At 45.1% G+C, this 19,813-nt stretch overlaps 1 protein-coding gene across 2 annotated transcripts in view; it reads left to right on the forward strand.

Moving 5' to 3' along the window:
* The first annotated feature begins 12,942 nt into the window (after positions 1-12,942).
* The window catches only part of FAM241A (family with sequence similarity 241 member A), a 64,738-nt gene continuing 57,867 nt past the window's right edge, over positions 12,943-19,813 (forward strand). For both annotated transcript variants that reach the window (XR_010303323.1, XM_064148500.1), the window contains exon 1: positions 12,943-13,027. The gene's annotated coding sequence lies outside the window, so the exon portion shown is untranslated. The remainder of the gene's footprint in view (positions 13,028-19,813) is intronic.

Consider the following 19,813-nt stretch of genomic DNA (forward strand, 5'->3'; position numbering starts at 1 on the left):
GTGTGTTTCTTGGGTCCATCAAATCCTCTGTGGGAGCTCAGAGGAGCTGCCCAAGAGCCATAGCCCTCCTACCCAGCCTGATCGTGATCCCACTGTGTTACTGCAGGGAAGACAGGGTGGGTCGCTTGGCAAAGAGAGTGGCCTCCTCACTCCTTCCCTGGAGAGAAGTGTGAAAGGTTCCTCTTGGCTACATAGTCTTTGCTAGCACGCGTTTCTAGACGGCAGCTCTTCTCCTGGCAGGTGCTTATGTATCTGTGATCAGTCCTGTTGTGCTCAGCACATGCCAGTATTACATTCTAACGAGGGCTCCCGCTGCGGGACAGCTCTCAGCCCATCCTCCTTGCGGCGGGGGATGCTGCATCCGTTCATCAGGATGCTGTCCTGCATCTTAGCAAAGTCTCAAAGTGACATCTAGTGGAATACCTAGTCTCTGTGGGGAAATTTAATTAAACCACAGGCCCTTTATACCAGCACAAATATTGTGAAGGAAAACAACTCAACTCCTTTGACATTTTTGCAAATAGGTTCAGTGGAAACTGCTGTGTTTACTTTAACTGACATTTGTTTTTTCAGGCAATTATCCCTCAGGCTTTTTTTCTTCCATAATTTATTACATGCAGCTCAGCCATAATAATAAATACAAAGTTGTTTCCCCTTTCTGTTGTTGTCTTGCAGGCTGTGCTACCAACAAATGAAATAAAAATGAGTCCCTCTAATCTCCTTTGCTTCCCCATCTCCGTGGTAGCCTCTAACTATTTATTATGGACCTTATGGAGCAGAATTTAATCCCAGATGTGAACAGAATGTTCACTGCATTCTCCAGGGTTTTTTTCCCCCCCCCTCATGTTTGTGTCCAGCTCTGAACTGCACTAAAGACCCTAAGAGTGTGGTGGTGGGTTTGGGGTTTTGTTTCACTTCGGTGGTCTTTGGAGCAAGTCCTTTAACCACGGCACTTAAACACAGCTTTCAGCCAGATGACATCTCTCTGACGTAGTTGTTCTCTCTGAACTATGAGACAAACATTCCACCTTGATGCAGTTCTTCACTTCTCACTTGTATATTTCTTCAAGAATTTCAGGAAACCCTCAGAACTCTCCAAAGAAAATCTACCCAGAAAAGCCAATTTGTAAAAGGAGGGCACTTAGAATGGAGGGGTTGGGGGGAGGTGGTGTCATCAAATCACAGGCTGGACTCCTGCAAGTGCTTTCATTGACTTGAGTGCTTGGGTTGTAGCCAAAGCTGCAATGACAAATTCTTTTTCTAGCTCCTTCAATCAAATGCTGTTGGAGTAGAGGAGGAACATGATTTCTTTTCTTTTTTTCTTTGCTGTTTAAGAATGAAAATAATATGTTTGCAAGGGCAGAGCATATTCCCAACAACTCCTAGGCATGCACCAGCTGTGCTTCAAGTGATTTAAGGAAAAGCAGTGCAGCAACAGAGCACACAATGCACTCATTTAATCCATCAGGTACTGTCAGGCTGCTACTTTTCTTTGTGCACAAAACCAGTCTGATCTTTAATTGAAAACTTTCATCAAAGCAAACCAAATATTTTACAGCCAAAACTCTTCAGCTGGCCAGTTTGTCTGAAAATGTTTCCATTTTCTGAGGAGTAATTTTTCATAAAATCCTACCAGTTGAAAGCTATTTTTCTTCCTTTATTCTTCAGCAACAGCAAAGAAAAAAAAAAGAGGTCCTTAGGAGCTACACAGAGTTTTATATTCCATCTGGGAAGCTCATCAGCCGTCCACAGAAATGAAGCTGTTTAAAGGAACAGTAAATAGAGATGTGAACATTTGGAAAGCTGAATCCACTGGAAAGGAGTTATTTTTCAAAGTCCTTTTCAAGGTGGCTTTTGCCAACAGTACAGGGAATCAGTGCCGTATCCAGTGAGCCTATGAAAATCTTCTATGGTCAGCCTCACAAGCAATCAGGAAAGTGAGAGAGGAGGAAGGAAAAGAGATAGGAAATCAATACAAAAATCAGCAGTATGTTATATAGAATCATAGAACCAACCAGGTTGGAGGAGACCTCCAAGAGCATCCAGTCCAACCTAGCACCCAGCCCTATCCACTCAACTAGACCATGGCACTAAGTGCCTCATCCAGGCTTTTCTTAAAGACCTCCAGGGACGGTGACTCCACCACCTCCCTGGGCAGCCCATTCCAATGCCAATCACTCTCTCTGGCAACAACTTCCTCCTAACATCCAGCCTATACTTCCCCTGGTACAACTTGAGACTGTTCCCCCTTGTTCTGTTGCTGGTTGCCTGGGAGAAGAGACCAACCCCCACCTGGCTACAGACCTTCTTCAGGCTGAATGCCCCCAGCTCCCTCAGCCTTTCTTCACAGGGTTTGTGTTCCAGGCCTTTCACCAGCTTCACCATCCTTCTCTGTACATGTTCCAGCACCTCAACATCTCTCTTGAATTGAGAAGCCCAGAACTGGACATAGTACTCAAGGTGTGGCCTGACCAGTGTTGAGTACAAGGGAAGAATAACCTCCCTTGTCCTACTGGCCACACAGTGGGCAAGCTTTTTAAAGGTTGATTTCATTGAAAATAAAGCATTTGAGCAGCTCTAAAAATCTGACCCAGACAGATCAGCCCCAGTGACACTGCAAGAACACCAAAACAGCTGAGCTATCCAACTGTAGCTTCTGTGAAAAGAGGAGTTCAAACTGAGATTGAATGGCTACTTCTGTACCAAAATTCACAAAGTGATAAAACCTTTTTTTTAATGAGATGCTATTTGATAGGGCTAGTTTTAAGTTTAAGGTAATTTGATTGAATGTATTCATTGAGATAGGACATTAAAATTGCCATTCCACATTTCAGGTTACCTACAGAAATGAAGGAAAGAATGTTCATCACTTCATACAGGAACATTTGCCCTAGAACAAGAGTCAGATTCTGTCAGTTCAGAGCAATCTAGAGACTAATGACAACCTTCTGAGTATGATTCTAGCCCTGGCATCAAAAGGGGGGGAAAAATGACCATACAAGAGAGAACTCCACCTTTGCTTTTCAATAAGAAGTTCTTTCAAAGTTAGACCAGCATATGACACAGACACTACTGCATACAGCTCCTAATTTCCTGAGAACCAGGAGTCTTTTGACCACCAGCAGGGTTTCTTTGTTTTTCATTAGCACATGGCTATGGCTCTCTATGTAACCATATCCAGATTTCTAATGAAAAAATATTGTCTGGAGTCAAATATACCATCTGGAAAGTAGGACTTATAATGAACAAGGGGACACAGTGTCAAGTTGTGCCAGGGGAGGTATAGGCTGGATGTTGGGAAGAAGTTCTTGCCAGAGAGAGTGATTGGCATTGGAATGGGCTGCCCAGGGAGGTGGTGGAGTCACCATCCCTGGAGGTGTTCAAGAAAAGCCTGGATGAGGCACTTAGTGCCATGGTCTAGTTGACTGGCTAGGGCTGGGTGCTAGGTTGGACTGGATGATCTTGGAGGTCTCTTCCAGCCTGGTTGGTTCTATGATTCTATGAATGAGGGTTGGGAGCAATGTATCAACCTGTGCATCTACTGAGCATCTTTGTTACCGATCCCACCTCCAGGACTGAGCAGGTGTTGTGATGCTTTTTTTTCAGCTGATGTCTGTGGAAATCTGTCTCTAGGTGGACTTTCCATAAACTAGTCCTTTTTGCAGGCTTATTCTCACTAGTGAAAAAGTAATTGCTAAGTCAATTCCCAGCTATGACACAGATCCTGACATCTTGTGAAACGTGGTGCATCCCAGTGAAGCTTTCCCCGCCTGTCACAACAACTCAGCATGTACCATAATAGTTTTTGTTGAGGGCTGTCAGATTTTCTGGTGTGGCTCTTTGCATGCCAGGCAAGCTGAGCTACAGGTATTAACAAGTCTTCTGTCACTATATACAGCCACAAAATCACAGTTGCCTGCAGAACCCCAAGACCAGTGTGGTACAAACATAGGACAGACTCTTCCTGAAAGCAGAATAAAGCTGCCTCTGAACACACTCTGTTTTATTATGATGCATTAGGAAGGCTGCTGCTGTTGATGAGATATGCCATGTGCCTTTAGGGTGCTCTCCTGCCTTCTTTACACGCTGCCCTCTGTGATTTCAGTTGAGGTTTTATCTACAGATGCCTCCTTGCAGATCAGACCACACCTCGTCCTTATGGTGGTGTGAAGCTGATGCTCGGGGAACAGGGGGAGAAGCAGCGGAAGAGGGAAGTGATTACTCTCCCCATGCATAGACTCTTCCTCCTCTTCTGCCCTTTAGAAGCACAGGAAGTTTCATCCTCAAACCATATGGTACCTAGAGATATGCTGTGAGTCTTGGGGGAATGCCAGGGCCCAGCAGTGCCCTTGGGGGTCAGGGGGCCCCTCAACCTTGCCTTCTCTCCCCAGCCTGCGATGGCATGGCTTCCTTCATGAGATTCCTTATCACGCTTCTGCCAGTGCTTCTTGTTCCTGGGCTGCCACACCTGTGCTGCATTACACTACAGAAAACAATACCCACACTGAGGCAGGCAAACTGTATTTCATCTGTCAGCCTCACTCTGCTCCAGAAAAGCCACTGGCATTAATCCACTATGCAGCCTTTGATAGTCTGCTGCTGAGAGGTTGGGTGGAGGTACTGGGGGCTCTCCAGGAAGGGTTACCTCAAGGCCTCTCTATCAAGGTCTGAGCACACCGAGCTGTGTTTGAACTGAGCAGCAGTAATTGTTTCATTACTGTGATGTGCCATTTCTCTCTAAGCTATCCATTGGCAATGATGTAATCAAAGTCACTTGATGTGGAATTGGCAGGCACACAACCGTTCGTCTGCTTTGGCATTTGGGATCCACTTTGTTTTTTGGAGCTGCTTATAATTTAAAATATATGATTTCCTTCAAAGTGGCATAGTTTTGAAAAATAGCATGTGATGCACTAATAAATTATTCAGTTTTCTGAGCAGGCTACATGAAAAGCACATTTTTCCAGCTGCATCTGGCTAGGCATTTGCAACTGTTTCTCTTGGATCCGTACCGCAGCGCACTTAGCCATGATTCTGTGACCTCCAGAAAGGATTAATGCAATATGTTGTGCATGGAGCTGCTAGTGAAGGTCACTTGGAAATGTAGGCTAGTGTGACATGTGGCTGCCCACCTGCTCACTCTCGTTAGCTGCAGGCAGTGTGTTACTGTGTCACCGAAGTACAGTGAGCTCATGCTCTGCAAACAGGCAGAGGGTCCAGTTCCCTTCAAGCCTTGCTCCGGCTATGTGCTGCAGGAAAAACTGAGAGGAGATCTTAACCAATGCTTATCAATATCGAAAGGGTGGAGGGAAAGAGGATGGGGCTGGGCTCTCTTTAGTGATGCCCAGTGATAAGGCAAGGGATAATGTGTACCTCGTTGCTGTCTACAACTACCTGAAGGGACATTGTAGCCATGTGGGGGGTGACCTCTTCTGCCAGGCAACCAGCAACAGAACAAGGGGACACAGTCTCAAGTTGTGCTGGGGGAAGTCTAGGCTGGATGTTAGGAGGAAGTTGTTGGCAGAGAGAGTGATTGGCATTGGAATGGGCTGCCCAGGGAGGTGGTGGAGGCACCGTCCCTGGAGGCGTTCAAGTAAAGCCTGGATGAGGCACTTAGTGCCATGGTCTAGTTGACTGGATAGGGCTGGGTGATAGGTTGGACTGGATGATCTTGGAGGTCTCTTCCAACCTGGCTGATTCTATGCAATAGAACACAGGAGGGGTTTCATTTGAATTTCCCATGAGGGTACTGAAGCACTGGAGCAGGCTGCCCAGAGAGGTTGTGGTGCCTTCCTCTCTGTAAACCCTCAAACCCAGCTGCACATATGCCTCTGAAACCTGATCTATCTGACCTTGCTCTAGCAGGGGGGTTGAAATAGATGATCTCCAGAGGTCCCTTCCGACCTCTACCATTCTGTGATTCTACAGTGCTCAGTGATGCAGGGTTTGCTGAGGTTTCTCGTGGGACCAGTAATAGGAGACTACCTACAGTCATTGTCATGCCACTTAGGAAAATCCAAACTGGAGACCAGACCTTTAAAACCTCCTTTCATAGAGGAAAAGAAGGACCTGTTGCCACAGCTGGCAAAAGGGTAGTCCTTTATCACCACTGGGTCAGTACTACTCCTCCACTAGCAAAAACTCATCTTTTGTGCTTTGATTCACTTTAGAAGTTGGTCTGGATTAGACATCACTTATTTTCCTTGGGAGAAAGATGAGACCAAGTGCAGTGCTCAGGACCCTTGCTTAAACTCAGAATGTTCTTGTAGAAGATCATCACTATGGTGTCATCCCAAGCAAACTGAAACACTTTGGCATCTCAAGACAACTTTTTACCTTTTCTTTTACCTGAGAAGTGGCTTTGGCCACTTATATCTGAGACAGGAAAAGTATGGTGGAGATATGTTCTTTTTTCCTTCATAAATTGATTAATATATTGTTTTTTAATTGTGTTCCTGACTCCTGCATTCAGAGCCAGTTCAGCAGTCAAAACAAGCAGCATTTGTACATGCTGAAGATGAGCCAGCAGTGTGCCCAGGTGGCCAAGAGAGCCAATGGCATCCTGGCCTGCATCAGGAACAGTGTGGCCAGTAGGACAAGGGAGGTTCTTCTTCCCCTGTACTCAGCACTGGTCAGGCCACACCTTGAGTGCTGTGTCCAGTTCTGGGCTCCTCAATTCAAGAGAGATGTTGAGGTGCTGGAAGGTGTCCAGAGAAGGGTGACAAAGCTGGTGAGGGGCCTGGAGCACAAACCCTATGAGGAGAGGCTGAGGGAGCTGGGGGTGTTTAGCCTGGAGAAGAGGAGGCTCAGGGGGGACCTCATTGCTGTCTACAACTACCTGAAGGGAGGCTGTGGCCAGGTGGGGGTTGGTCTCTTCTCCCAGGCAACCAGCAACAGAACAAGGGGACACAGTCTCAAGTTGTGCTGGGGGAAGTCTAGGCTGGATGTTAGGAGGAAGTTGTTGGCAGAGAGAGTGATTGGCATTGGAATGGGCTGCCCAGGGAGGTGGTGGAGTCACCATCCCTGGAAGTGTTCAGGAAAAAACTGGATGAGGCACTTAGTGCCATGGTCTAGTTGACTGGCTAGGGCTGGATGATCTTGGAGGTCTCTTCCAATCTGACTGGTTCTGTGATTCTATGAAATGAGTCCTGGAGTAGATTGCAACAGCCTGCAGAAAGCCCAAAGGGTCTCTGTGCTCTTAAGCATAATGATTTTCTTAGTTGGGTATACTCTGTTATTAGACCCTAGATAAACAGTCACGATACAGACTGAAAACAGAGCCACAGAAAAGGTTGTATTTTAGTGATAAAAGCTGCTCAGTGTGCCAGAAACATAACCATGATCACACTCAGCTCAGACATACCAGGTTTTGAATGTCCTGGGCCTGAATTTTGATGAAAGACTTTTGAATACTAGCAAAAAGAGAAACAGTCAGGACTGCCTAGGGTCTGGCATCAGTCATGCTCAAAATGTTTTCTTTGCCAATGATTTCCATATCTTGGGATAGGCTGGATGTCTAATGTGTTGCTACTAGAAGAAAACAAAAAATGGGCATGTTGAGGCTAAGATGAGAAGTTTGAGTCCTATGTGATGAGGAAAAGATGCTAGCCCAGACAAACCTGGGAAGTCCAAATCCTCATTAAGTGAAACTAAAACATAATATTGAGGGGGGGGGAATTTAAATATGGGCTCCTACTGTTTTAATGTGTGATTTATTATTAGCTGCAGGAGTATTAATACAAGCTTTGAAGGAGTATGATGTATTTTGGTAGGGGCAGATTTAAGTGGAGACAGGTTTAAATGGAGACAGGGGAGGGAGCATGTCACCACCTGCATCACCACTCTGGGGGAAATGCAGGCAGCACAATCAAAAGAATGCCTTTACCTCCCAGCTCAGAAAACTGGACCTCAGCCCTTGCTCTCCTACAGCACTCCCCTCCCTCTGAACCACCGCTGCAAGGCACAGTATCTCCTGTTTCAGCTCCACATTCACAATATGGCAAAGCTCTGTCAGTACCTCCCATAAAGACACCTCATCCAGAAAGGCACCACTATCCTCCTGCCTTTAGCACTCTGTTATGAGTCCTCCCTGTGTATGGATTGATATGCAGGAGCTCACACACACACAGAGAACAACTTGAGCTACTTGGTCAGATGCTCTCTTGGACTCTTTGGCCGCTCCACTTGACTTGCATCCATCTCTGCACAGAACAGGCTGCATAGACAGAAGGTCTTTGTCTGTCCTGTACAAAAGAAGGTAATTGCAAGTCATTGAGGTGCTAGAGTGGGTCCAGAGGAAGGCAACAAAACTGGTGTTCAGAGAACAGGGCTGGTGAGGAATAAGTGAGGGAATTGGGGTTGTTAAGCCTGGAGAAAAGAAAGCTGATAGGAGACTTCCTCCTGAAAGGAACCTGGGAGTCAGGAGGGCGTTGGTCTCTTCTCCCTAGTAACAAGTGATAGGATGAAGGACATGGCCTTAAGTTGCACCAGGGAAGGTTTAAGTTGGATCTTAGAAGAAACTTCTTGAGTGAAAGGCTTCTCAAAGCCTGGAACAGTCTTCCCAGAGAGGTGGTTAAATCCCCATCCCTGGAGCGTTTCAAACACACAGAGATGTGGTGCTAAGGGATACTGTTCAGCCCCAGGCTTGGCAGAGTTAGGTAATAGTTAGACTGGATCATCTTAAAGTTCTTTTCCAACAAAACCTGTTCTGTGCATTCATTGAGACCTGGCAATGACAAAAAATCATAGAGTTGAGGCAGAGAAAGAATCACAGAATCAACCAGGTTGGAAGAGACCTCCAAGATCATCCAGTCCAACCAAAGGGTCTTAACCAATGAGAAGCAATCACTGCTCCAATAATTGCGGGTTGGGGGACACAACTTTTTGTCATCTTCTAGGCAATGAAGCTTGTGTTACCCACATTGCATAACTCAGCCTTGGACTGTGCGTCATCAGACAGCCAAAGGGTGATATTTCACAGCTCTGCAGTAGCTGGGCTGACCTTCTGCAAGGCTTTTAACCTTAAGCTAATGAGTATTGTCCTTCAAGGGATAAAACATTGAACTGCAGCTGTTTACTATTTACACAAAGGCTCTGACACGTGAATCCTCCCACCCTGCAGCTTGGCCCACGTGAACTTGGTTCAAGAAGAAAAGAGGGGAAAAAAGTTCAGATTTTATTACATTTGCAACTACACAGAGGGCAGACTGTCCTCAGCTGTCACTCGTGAGCAAGCTCTCAAGCTTTGCCCACTGTCAGAGGCAATATTCATTATTGCAGTCATTTTCTTTTCCATTTATTGTTCAACACCAAGCCATGAAAAATGAACCCTGACGTAATGATGGATCATGAAGCTGGGGGTTAAAAGGGAGGTCTACAACTGTTGGGCTGTATATGAAAAGGGTTTTTTTTTTTGGGGGGGGGAGGGTTTCCTTTATTTTTTTTCCTCCTTTTTTTTGTTCCTCTTTTTTTTTTTCCAGATGATAATATATTGTTTGGGAATGGGTTATTTATTAGAGCCATGTGTAGCCTAAAACGTTTGTAAAGATGATTACTAAAGCATATCCATATGTGGAATGTGTGTGCATATTTGTAAACTTGGCAATTTGTCCAGAATATTCTTTTTGTTTTTTTTTTTTGCTTTTTTTTTTATTTTCTTTTTCCCCTTTTTTCTTTTTTATCCTTTCTTCTTTTTTCTTTTTTTTTTCCCCTTTTTTCTTTCTTCCTTTCTTAGTTCTTTTTCCTTTTCCCCTTCTTTTTTCTTTTTTTCCCTTTCTTCTTTCTTCCTTTCTTCTTTTTTCTTTTTTCCCTTTTTGCTTTCTTCTTTTCTTCTTTTTTCCACTTTTTGCTTTCTTCCTTTCTTTTTTCCACTTTTTGCTTTCTTCCTTTCTTTTTTCCACTTTTTGCTTTCTTCCTTTCTTCTTTGTTCTTTTTTTTTTTTTTCCTTTTTTTAAGGTTTGTAGAAGAAAAGAAAATGAAAATGTCTCTCTAAATAAATTATAGAATCAATGAGGTTGGAAGAGACCTCCAAGATCATCCAGGCCAACCTAGCACCCAGCCCTAGCCAGTCAACTAGACCATGGCACTAAGTGCCTCAGCCAGGCTTTGCTTCAACACCTCCAGGGACACTGACTCCACCACCTCCCTGGGCAGCCCATTCCAATGCCAATCACTCTCTCTGGCAACAACTTCCTCCTAACAGCCAGCCTAGACTTCCCCCAGCACAACTTGAGACTGTGTCCCCTTGTTCTGTTGCTGGTTGCCTGGGAGAAGAGACCAATCCCCACCTGGCTACAGCCTCCCTTCAGGTAGTTGTAGACAGCAATGAGGTCCCCCCTGAGCCTCCTCTTCTCCAGGCTAAACACCCCCAGCTCCCTCAGCCTCTCCTCATAGGGTTTGTGCCCCAGGCCCCTCACCAGCTTTGTTGTCCTTCTCTGGACATATTCCAGCACCTAAATGTCTCTCTTGAATTGAGGAGCCCAGAACTGGACACAGCACTCATGGTGTGGCCTGACCAGTGTTGAGTAGAAGGGAAGAAAAACCTCCCTCATCCTACCGGCTGCACAGTTCCTGTTTGTGCAGAGTTATTCTGTTTCTTAATAGCAGGCAATATATTTTTCAAAGCTGTTGTGCTGTGCATACCTTCTGCTTCAGTTCTGACATCAGATCTGCAAAGTACTTTTGTATACTTCTTAAAACTATGAATAATGTAAATATTTGATAGTCCCCCATCAATATTCTCCAAATAGTGTATTAGATCAGATAGAGACCTCTTCATATGTCTGTGGTGGGAGGTTTCAAAAACTGGGCATGACTAAAGTACAGTTGGAGAAGGGAGCACTTTATCACCATGAAAATTGTCCTATTTTTGTTACTTTTTGGAATCCTGGGGTACTGGTTTGGGTTTTCTTAAGAAACTTTTGGCCAGACAACACTCCCCTCTGAGTCCAGGAAACAGAAACAGTGAAGGCTCAACCAAGAAACAAATACTACCCTTTCCTGCTTTTGGCTACTGGGTTTAAATGCAGAACTCTTGCACTACTGCATCTCTCTGATGACAAGAGGCTGAGACATCTGGGGCTCTGTCACCTGGAGAAGAGCAGAGAGGGGATCTGATCAATATGTAAAGGGTGGCAGTCAAGAGGGTGGGCTCTTTTTAGTGGTGTCCAGTGATAGGACAAGGGATAGTGGGCATAAAGTAGAAGACAGGAGGTTTCACTTAGACATAAGGGGGAAATTCTTTGCTGTGAGGGTGATGGAGCCTTGGAACAAGCTGCCCAGAGAGATTGTGGAGTCTCCTTCTAGGGAGACTTTCAAAACCCACCTGGATGTGATCCTCAGCAGCCTGCTCTAGGCAGCCCTGCTTTAGCAGAGGAGTTGGACTAGTCTCCAGGGGTCCTTTCCAATGCCTACCATTCTGTGATTCTATGATGCTGTAAGCAGAGAATTTTGGCACTGGCGAGGCTGCAAATATGGGCTTCTTCAGTCATGCATTCTGAGACACTACAAAGGGGAACAGGAGAGGGTTCTGTTGGGTCTGACAGCATTAAATCAGGTTTGTGCAAGATCTAAGCATTGTACAAAGAGGAGCATCCTGCAGTGCATCTCCGAGGCAGGCTGCTATCTATTAGTTTCATTTTAAAGGAAATGAGGAACGTGGCAGAGAGGTGCTCCCTAGCAAGGCATCACGAACATAAAAGGAAATCCATGAGCTGATACTGCAAAGAGGAAAAGGGCTTCTAACTCAGCATTGACAGTACTCAGCTGAGGGAAAGAAACTCAGGTACTTTTGCAGGCAACTAAATTCAATCCTAGGGTTTGGTTGCTACTGCCCAGTCTGGGGAGATGCAGAATGATCTGCAGTTATCTCCCATCACTGCTGGTCAGAGCTGTGTAAACACACTAAACTTGTCTCTTCACGGTGTGCATAGCAGCACTTTGCTGTCACTCTGGATCACCTCATGAAGCCCATGTGTTTAACTTTGTTGGGAATATTTTCCAGCATGTGCATAAATGTCCAAGTGCCAAGAGAAATGGCTGGAACTGGACAGGGAGGAACCTAATGATATTCAACAAGGGCAAGTGTAGAGTCCTGCACTTGGGGAAAACAGCCCCACAGCTCAGTGCAGGTTGGGGGGTTACCTGCTGGAGAGCAGCTCTGGAGAAAAGGATCTAGGAGTCCTGGTGGACAGCAGGCTGACCATAAGCCAGAAATGTGCCCTCGTGGCCAAGATGGTCAACAGCATCCTAGGATACATCATGGAGAGTGTGGCCAACAGGTCAAGGGAGATTCTCCTTCCCCTTTACTCTGCCCTTCACTCATCCAGTTCTGGGCTCCTGGTTCAAAAGAGACAAGGGAACTACTGGTGAGAGTCCAGCAAAGAGCTACAAGGATGTTTAGGGGACTAGAAAATATCTCTTCTGAAAAAAGAATGAGGGACTTGAGGCTTTTTAGCCTGGAAAGGAGAAGACTGAGGGGGGATCTTATCAATGCTTACAAATGCCTGAAGAATGGGTGTCAGAAGGATGCAGCCAGACCTCCTTCAGTGTGTCCAGTGACAGGACAGGAGGTAAAGGGCACAAACTTGAACACAGGGACTTTCATCTAAACATAAGGAGGAACTTCTTTACTTTGAGGGCAGCATAGCACTGGAAAGCACTGCCCAGAGACCTGGTGGAATGTCCATCTCTGGAGACTTTCACAATGCACCTGAACATCATCCTATGAAATCTGCCCTAGGTGAGCCTGCTCTGGCAAGGGGGATTTGACTTAGTGATCTCCAGAGGTCCCCTCTAACCCCTATCATTCTGTCACACTGTAACTGACTTTGGTTAGCAGTCTTAGGTCTGCTTCATGTAACTGAGAGCTTAGAATTCAGGAAATAAGGATGTGATTGAATGATGCTCTTAACTAAGTGCCTTGCTTTATCACAGGATCACAGAACAGTGGGAGTTGGAAAGAACCTATGGAGGACATCTAGTCCAACCTGCTTGCTGAAGCAGAGTCACCCAGAGCAGGTTGCTCAAGGTATGACTATCTATTTATAGTATTTATATAAATGAAAGCAAGGATCATTTAAATGAATTTGCTGGAATGCCTCACTGCTTCAGGCTGGAGTTAAGATCAGAAAGTCACCTCACAAACACACCGAGTATGTAAAACACAGGTTTGCCAGAGAAAAAAAAATTATCTGGTAAACTCAATGGGAAACTTAAGAGGGATTTGGGAAGTCAAACACTGGAAACTATGATTTGCTTCTCATGTTAAAAATAGCACCTCTTTCACATCTCCTCAGGATCAGGCTTATTTCAAACAATTGTAGTTTATGGAGACTATTCTATGGGAAAAAAAAGCTTCATATATTCATTTTCCTTTAGGCAGACACTTCAACTGCAACAATAAACCATAGCTGATTTTTCTGAGGAAATTCATTTGACAACAGAGCTGTGGTTAATGTCTTTAGAGAGTTTTGCCTTATAGGCAAATGTGGGGAAAGTATTTAGCAAGAAGGAAGCATTTAATACCTAGAATCTGCAATAAATATCTTTGGCAGAGGCATAGAGTGTCTGGGCAGTGATGCTGGCATTTATCTTCAGGTCACTGTTATTTTGGAGAGCAATTAAAGCATTTTAAATGAATAAGAGCAGTGAATGGGTGCATGAAGGCAAACCTGCTGAGTTTGGGGAGGCCACGGAGAGTTTGGGGAGCAACGGTGGGCTTTGGGATTGCCATGGTGGCCGTGGGTGGGCATGGGAATGACACAGAGGAAGAGGATGGGTTTGAAGCAGAAGATGAGAGCACACAAGGGTGTGCTTGGGTAAAAGAAGGGCAAGAGAGTGGTGAAGTTTTGAAATAGATTGTCCAAGGTGGTGGTGGAGTCATCACGCCTGGGGTAGTTGAAGAAGGGTGTGGATATTGTGCTTCAGGACATAGTTTAGTCTTCCTGGTAGCTGGGTGATGGTTGGACTCAATGACCTTCAAGGTCTTTTCCAACCTTCTTGATTAGGAGGAAGTTCTTCCCAGAGAGAGTGATTTCCCATTGGAATGGGCTGCCCAGGGAGGTGGTGGAGTCACCATCCCTGGAGGTGTTCAAGCAAAGCCTGGATGTGGCACTTAGTGCCATGGTCTGGTTGACTGGCTAGGGCTGGGTGCTAGGTTGGACTGGATGGTCTTGGAGGTCTCTTCCAAACTGGTTGATTCTATGATTCTATGAAATAATTGTGGATTTTTACAGCTGAAAGCTAAGTTCTGATTTTCCAGCTTGGTGCTAATTCTTAAATTCAATGCCAAGAGTTTTGTGGAGGGAGGAGGTTGCAGTAATTTTGGATATGGTTGGTGCCCATTTAAAAGCCTGCAGGGGTGGTTTGTTCCGTTTTAATCAAAGACCAGCAGTGGTTACACAGGGTTTAAACCATTATTGTGTACTTAACAAGTTCTCACCAGATGCCTCTTCTAGCCTGATATTTAACTGGGCACCTAAGCCTTAGCAGTGGCCCTGTGATTCTTTGTGTTCACAGAAATGGAAAGTAAATGCTGCTTGGTGTCTTGCAATGTGGATAATGTTCCGTTCAGTTTCTGTCTCAGACGATTCTTTCACCCACCACTGTTTACTTCCATGGCTCTTTACTTTGTGATTGTCCAGGACTTCATTTGATTCTTTTAATTACTTTGGGCTTCTTTGTGCCAAGCTACTGCAGCTTGTCCTTTGTGCACTGTGATGTGGATAAGCACAAGACACATTAGTGGTTACTACACTGTAATACATGGTCAACTGCTCCTCTCCCTGGGCATTTGTACCTTCTGCCTGAATTCCTGCCTGTTGGTTATAGAAATCCCAGTAATGCCCAATACTCTGTGTTCTCCTGGAATTGTTGTGCTAGTTTGAGCCTAGCTAGAATGTTTTGGTGAGAAGAACTAGATTACAGGCTGTGAAAGGAAACCAAGGGTGATGTCTGCCTCGCTCATAGGCTTGCTGAGATGTATAAAAGCAAAAATCCAAACATAGATAAAGGAGTCTCACTTCTGCTGCTGGGGAACTGGCTGAGCTGCATCTCTAACCTCACCCCTCTCTGCTGTTCCTTTGACTAATCCATTTTGCTTCCTAACCCCCTGGCTGAACCTCCATTCTTCCTTGGGACTGGACTAATGTTGAGAGGGGTAGGGGGAAGGTGGAAGAGGCAGTTGGGAGTCCCTCCAGGGGGCCTCAGGTTTCTGGGAGGGCTGTTGTGTTTCTCTATTACCTTCTACCTTGTCTATTTCTGTCTATAAATGTATACACTGTAAATATCTGTTTGGATATTCTGCTAAGCTGTAAATAATAAGCTTCTGTGCTAGTTTGAAGCTAGCTAGAATGTTTTGGTGAGAAGAACTAGATTGCAGGCTGTGAAAGGGAAACTCTGGTGATGTCTACTCAAACTAGCACACTGTGCCTCTGTGTTGGTCGTACAGTTGGTCACATATGCTGGTCATACACTGGTCCACTCCCAGCTGCTGTTATGTGGTTCCCAATCTTTGCCAGTTATTTCAGAGGCAGGCCTGGTTATACTCTGGTTAGGTGGCTCTCCAAAATTTCTCTAGCATTATATCAAGTTTACTCTGGTTAGGTGTGTGGTGGTTTGGGTGTTCCCTGCCCCCTCACACTTTAGAAATTACCCAGACTAGTCTCAGCCAGCTCTGGGAATATGAATGAAGCTTATATTTACAGCTAGCACAATATACAAGCAGATAGTTCCAGTATATACAGTTATAGACAGAAATAGACAAGGTATCTGCTGGGAATCTCTCCTTTTGACACAATCACCAATGTTACAAATGACTGTTCAGATGCTGGAAACAAAGCAAGTTCCAACTCACGTGTGCTCTGCACATCACTTTTCTAAGGTGCTAGCTCAGTGGGGGTTTTACCCCTCCACTGTATATACCCTGCAGGTGTGGCAGTCTTCCCTGATGAAAGCATAGAAAGGATTAACCAGCAACACACTTCCTCCTCTTTGTTGGTGAGCTTTCCTTATAAAGTTCTCACTTGATTCATTTGACTTGGCTCACCTACTTTAATACTGCAGTGAAGATGTAAAACAAGCTGCCCAGGGAAACATCACCACTGTGGCAATGCTGTCCCAAGACAATTTGCCCAGTCTCTGCCTCTTCATTTCCAGGGTGCTGGGCAACTGAACTGTGAATCGTCTAAACCCCATGGGCCCTGTGCATGTGTCAGGTGTCTGCCAGGCTGCTTCATTCAAGTCTGTAGGACTTGCAGTCTTCTCCAGAAAAAAAGACCATCTGGATGAGGCACTTAGTGCCATGGTCTAGTTGACTGGATAGGGCTGGGTGCTAGGTTGGACTGGATGATCTTGGAGGTCTCTTCCAACCTGGTTGATTCTATGATTCTAAGTACAGGACAATGTCCTGTTGGTTGTATTCAGTGATCTTAGAAGTCCTTTCCAACCAAAACAATACCTTCTATGCCCAGAGCTGGAGCACACGTGCATGCCCAGTCCCTGCAGTTGTAACTGTCAGAGGAGAGCTGCTGGATGTCAGCCTAGCTTTAGTAAATTTAGCTCCTCTGTAAATTACAACTGCAACACTTAGCAAGGTTTGATGAGTCTGCAGCGAGTGACCAGCTTGTGGGCACTGAGGTGAATGATGCAAGAAGACTCTGTCAACCCTATCTGAGGTGTCTCCAGTTAGGCAGTGCTCCTCCCTTCAAGCATAACCTCTCTACCAGGTTATGGTCCCAGGGAGGTGGTGGAGTCCCCATCCCTGGAGGTGTTCAAGCAAAGCCTGGATGAGGCACTTAGTGCCATGGTCTAGTTGATTGGACAGGGCTGGGTGCTAGGTTGGACTGGACAATCTTGGAGGTCTCTTCCAACCTGGTTGATTCTATTCTATTCTACCAAACAAAATGAGGTGAGGCACAGAGGGAGTAGGTTAAATGCAGGCGACAGACAAATGATGTTAGGCATAAGGTCAGTCTCAATGTAACTGAATGAAACAGGGCAAGAAAGTGGAGAGAGTAGCAGTGCCTTGGGACAGCAGTAGGAGTCCAAACAACAAGAGGAGAGTGTGACAGGGAAGGGACACTGGCAGATGTTGTTATGAAAGGAACAAAAGGTCAGTATGGCCAGTGGGGAGAAACACCAGCCATCTAGGAGACAAAAGAAACTGTGTGGAATCAGAGAGGAAATCCCAATTGGCCACACTGTTCCTGATCTAGGCCAGGATGCCATTGGCTCTCTTGGCCACCTGGGCACACTGCTGGCTCATCTTCAGCTACTATCTACCTGCACCCCCAGGTCCCTTTCTTCAAAGGCATGGAACACCTCAGATATTCTTCACACATTGCAAATGCAGAGACACTTTTTCTCTTCTTCTTTCCCCCTTTACACTCATGTTCAGCTGGAAACCTTTCCAAAAGCCAGGTACTGTGGCACTGCACAGTGGGAAAACAGCACTGGGAGTGATTGATTGTGAAAACTGGAAGATGTATTGTGTAATCATATGCTGGGGGAAGGAGCAGGCAACATGACTTGGTTTCCATTTCAAATAAATAGACAGTGGAACAATCAAGAAACTGCCAGAGTAAATGAGTTCAGTGTGGTTGGAACACCAGCGTATCCTTGCTCCAGAGGAGGTTTCTGTCACAAGTTACGGCATCCATGGTGAAAGACACAGGTCTTCTGTTTTATTTTTCACTTCCTGAGCCACACTCTGCTCTCTGTTATTCCAAGTGATGTCTGGAGGCAAGCCAGGGAGTTCACTGAAATTGCTCTGCTTTTAAATCTTTGTAACACAGCTCCGATTCCTGCCCGCTGTCCTTGAACCTCTGAGATATGCAAAACATGTGATGGACTCCTTCTCATGGGGGATTTATACACTGATTTAACTCCTCCTGACACTTTCTTTACCACATTATCAGCTTTAAGGGAGAAGGAGATTAAAAAAAAAACTGTTTTAACTATGAAAAAGTGACAGAAATCAAGAGAAATTAATTACTCTCCATGGAAATTGCAAGAGGTCCCAAGGCCGTATCAGAGCACATTATTTAAGTTCTTTTATCTATCAACAGCAGTGCAGAACTTCTCCTCCAACATGTCTGAATCTGCATTTGATCTTGTAATTTGAGCTATGTTAAATTAGAGGTTATCATACTGCTCTTACATCGGAATCTGTCACAGGGCTGCTTCTAAAAGGCTTTGATTTCACATGAATATAAGCCTTACAACACACACACACACACACCCCTGACTTGCATGAAACACTAGATCTTGACAAACTCCAGCAGTGTTGGACCTGTGTGTAAGCAAGGACCTACCAACACACTAGGTCACACAGAGCTCATGCCAGAAGGACAGGGTGCTCCCAGGACAGAGTCTTGACCTAATACCTGGCAAGCTTTCAGTGAAAGCAGGGCACTCCTTCAGCAACTGGAGGTCATAGATTATAGTTATGCTTGACACTTAGAGTCCTGAAGGTCTTGGACTCCATCTAATTAACATTTGTGGATAAGTAGGCTTTTCTGCACGGGGAAAGCATATACAGAATTCCCTAAAGGCATTGATAGAAGAGGAAAGAAGGCACAGGCACAGAATTCTACTTCTACCTCAATTCTTGGGCACTAGTCCTTCCTCAGATTCCTGGCCACACTTTCTAATACTAAAAGAACTGGAATGCCATCCAAAACATCAGTCAAAATGAACAATGAGTAATACATCTATTACTGATGCCAAGCTATGGCACAACAGTTTGAATAACAAAGAGGGTTGGGTTTTTTTTTCCCAGGAATATAAGTAGAAAAGCCTAACATCCACTGGTGTTAGAATTTCCAGGACTCTTACAAGCTTAAAGTCATCCCTTATTTCCCTGGCTGCTTCACAGCTTCTTTCTCAGCACAGAATCACAGTGTATGTGCCAGCAGCTTTAAACTGTATTCACCCCATGGCATGTAGGAATATGTTACACATTAATCTTCTACAAACTTTGCAGTGTCAAGTGCATTTATTAAGCAGAAAACCACAACAGCACTGTTTAACTTAGATTAACCATGAAAGCAGAAGTAAAAACACACGTCTGAGCAATTCCATTTTTATGTTTTAAGAGGTTTTACCCTCCTTCTACCAGGTTCTACTAATTAATGCATTAAAAAATAGTCAATACTTCAGAAATCACAGCTGCACTGTTCCTGGGGTGGGTCCAGTGAAGGGCAAAACAGCTGGTGAAAGGTCTGGAGAACAGGTATCATGAGGAGCAGCTGAGGGAACTGGGGCTGTTTAGCCTGGAGAAAAGAAGGCTGAGGGGAGAGCTTCTCACTCTCTTCAACTGCCTGAAAGGAGGTTGGAGCAAGGTGGGTGTTGCTGTCTTCTCCCTAGGAACAAGTGATATGGAGGCAGGAAATGGCCTCAAGTTGCACCAGGGGACATTTAGGTTGGATATGAGAAAAAACTTCTTGACTGAAAGGATTCTCAAAGGAAAGACTGGAATAGGCTGCCCAGGGAGGTGGTTGAATCCCTATCACTAGAGGCATTTCAGAGAGGCAGAGATGTGGTGTTGAGGGACATGGTTTACCACCAGGCTTGGCAGAGTTAAAGGTTGGACTCAATGATCTTAAAGGGATTTTCCAACCAAAACAATACTGATTCTGTGAAGCTGACTTCAGCTGGGGCTATGGCCCTCTGTCATTCTCCACACTTGACTACATGATCTGAGAGGCACTCACAACAGCCAGATCCCTTGGCTCTCTCCATGCTTATTTGAAGTTGGCACTTGGGAGTGTTTGGAGCACCTTTACTCATCTCCATTGTATTGAGCCAGTAACTG

The sequence above is a fragment of the Pogoniulus pusillus genome, chromosome 9 (assembly GCF_015220805.1).
Source record: "Pogoniulus pusillus isolate bPogPus1 chromosome 9, bPogPus1.pri, whole genome shotgun sequence".
NCBI lineage: Eukaryota > Metazoa > Chordata > Aves > Piciformes > Lybiidae > Pogoniulus > Pogoniulus pusillus.